Below are 3035 nucleotides of genomic sequence, written 5' to 3' on the forward strand. Positions count from 1 at the left end.
ATATATATATATATATATATATATGTAAATAGTGATACAATTTTGTATGTAGCCTATATGTTTGAATTATTGCATGTGCAAAAAAAGTTATTTAATTTTTTCTTTTTCTTTTTTTTTTACAAAAAAGTGATAAACATTTACATTTATATGCATTTAGCAGACACCATATTTTCCACAATATTTTACATTTAAATAAGCTTCTTTTTTCAAGCAATAATAATGATGGAAGAAAGAACACCTGTCTGAGAAAATAATTATAAGCATCCTTACATATTGACAGATGCATGTATGCACTGAATTCATCTAATTGACCATTTGCAAAGACCCCTTAGTTACCGTTGCTATGTCCGACAAGCCATGGAGCTCTAAAGCCACACATCACACAGCAAAACATCGCGGAGCAAAGAGGAAACCGACAATGCGTTCAAGTCCACCAACGTTAATCTACTCCCCAGTCTGGTTTGTTTGTAGGACAAAATTGCAGATTCTGTGTTGTGATTGGTCAGATCGCCTGTCAGTCAAGCTCCAGGCAAAGGGTCAATTGCTTTACCACATGCAGGCCACCTGCACTGGTTTACCTTTGACCGAGAGCTTAGATCCAGTAGGAATGGTACTGGCAGTGTGTGTTGAGTGCACATCATTATTCAAGAATGAAGAGAGTTAAAAAATGAGGGCCTTGACATGGAAGCTAAATATAGAACAGACTGCTGAAAGTCAAGAGCCTTATTTTTACTCCCAGAGAGACAGGAGACAGACAGCTCTCTCTCTCTCAGGGTGTAAAGGTGAGAAAACAAGAGGAACATTCATCCTGCAGTACAGTCACCATGAGCATTAACAAGTATTTATATTTATGAAGTTCAAGGCAAATGCCATCAGCAGGTCGGATTCTCATTCTAGAGAACTTGTGGGATTCTCTGGCCTCAGAATCACAGTCCAGGCATTGTTAAAGATTTCAGGGCAGGTTTTATATTTGGGATAGTTATACTGCATATGTATATAAGCAGCAATAAGAGCAGTATGGTAGTATTTTTCTCCTGAGAGAGTTATTTGTGTTATCCAGTGAGAGCTGATCACTCTCTCAATTGGTTGATAGCTCTAGCTTCCTCCCACTCCTGCACCCAGTGCCGCATTAAGCCTTTGCGGGGCCCTGGGCTAACGCAGCTTTGGGGGCCCCCCTACAACCCCCCCCTCCGTTACACGCCAATCAAAATAACAAATGCGATCAAACACTGTATAAAGATGTGCACGATATACTCGTGAAACAAAAGCAAACTCAATGAGCACGTCATAATCCCAAAGGAGGCAAAAAAAAAATATATATATATAGGCTATATATGTAGCCTACATAAATTAAACAATATTATCAAGTAATAATCTTACAAATCAACAACAGCCCAGCAAATAAAATTATCACTCACCACTAAAAGGGCTTCTTCCCTATGGCGGCAATTCTATGCCATTAATAACCGAGCGCACCACTGATGCTGGCGCGCGGGGTAAATCAATTCCGCGAGAGGAAAACAGATTTACACGCGAGGAAACGGGAGCCCGCGAGCTCATTTCAAACCCTCGCGCGTGCGTGACGTCCTCTGCGCGCAATACAAAGCCCCGCGGGCGCATGATCATTCCCCACATCCTCGCTCTCGATCTTCCCTCACCTGCTCGCGAATCAAAATCAGTCCATTCACGATTATATATTTGAAAATTGATTCCTGTTTATGGAAAAGAAGCTTGTAATACATTCAGTTCCAATGTATTTATTTATGTTCTTTTTGTTCTTCTTTTTTCCTTTGTATTTGCAGGTTGTGTACTTGAATGCAGCAAATAACAACCGCCCAGTTCAGGAAAGTAAAAGCATTTGAATTTTATTTCTGGAACTTTTCTGGTTCATGTTTTCTTCAAAAGGCACTGACCAAGGAAGTTTCATATGCGGTAAAAGTGTCCATAATTAAAGGTAAAGTACAGTTGTCTGAAATTTCATTTAGGCCTAAATTTAGTAACTTAAGTAATCCGTAGGTAACTTTTCAATGTCACTTTTAAGTAAAAAATATCTTATTTTATTAATAAATAACTGATCTGTTTTTAAACCTAAATTTATTTCAATTTTTACTGTTTCTATAGGATTGAATGCATTTGGTGTGATGTCAGAATCATGGTGACCAACACCGCGCGCCAGCATCAGTGGTGCGCTCGGTTATTATTGGCATAGAAATGCCGCCATATTCTTTCTGCTCTTCTTATAATGCGCTAGAAGTTATAGACATTTTAAAAATGTAGGCTATCATTTTGTTTCTCTATTTAACAACATTAACTTACAATAGTGAAAGACATCGTCCCTTAGGAATTCGTATTTGTATTCATTAAGCACCGATAAACACAACAGCAGTGCTCTAAAATATGAAACACCAATGTTTCAGGAGTTTAGAACATGCTTATTCGATAACTCTTGTATTTCCTATATGGGTTTATGTATAGCTATGCTTCATTTTTTTAAAGATTAACTGTTTTTTTTTCCCCCCCAAGGCATTGTTAGATTCCAGTGTTTACTGTCATAGCTATGTAAAGATTTGATTCTAACAACAGTATCATAGCTAATAAAATATGTATTGTAATGATTTTAAATATGTATTTAACCTCAGAATGATCTCAAAGTAAGTCTGATTTTGTGGTGGCTGTGCTTCAAAGGGGACATTGATCTTCCACAAGTTGGTATGATTCTTTTTCTCTATTTAACAACATTAACTTACAATAGTGAAAGACATCGTCCCTTAGGAATTCGTATTTGTATTTATTAAGCACCGATAAACACAACAGCAGTGACCATAGTGCTGTAAGAATAAAATAAAAACCAGTAATAAGAATAATATCAGTAAACTCAAAATATAATTTAACATACAAAGTTTAAAAAGCCAATAAGAAAATAAGATTTCAATTTAGTTTTAAACTCATAGACAGAATTTGAAGCTTTCACAGATAGGCTAAAGGAAGGTTATTCCATAGCCTCGGTCCAACTATTGCAAATAGAAAAAGGTAGT

This window comes from Sinocyclocheilus anshuiensis, unplaced genomic scaffold (assembly GCF_001515605.1).
Source record: "Sinocyclocheilus anshuiensis isolate Anshui unplaced genomic scaffold, SAMN03320099.WGS_v1.1 scaffold189, whole genome shotgun sequence".
NCBI lineage: Eukaryota > Metazoa > Chordata > Actinopteri > Cypriniformes > Cyprinidae > Sinocyclocheilus > Sinocyclocheilus anshuiensis.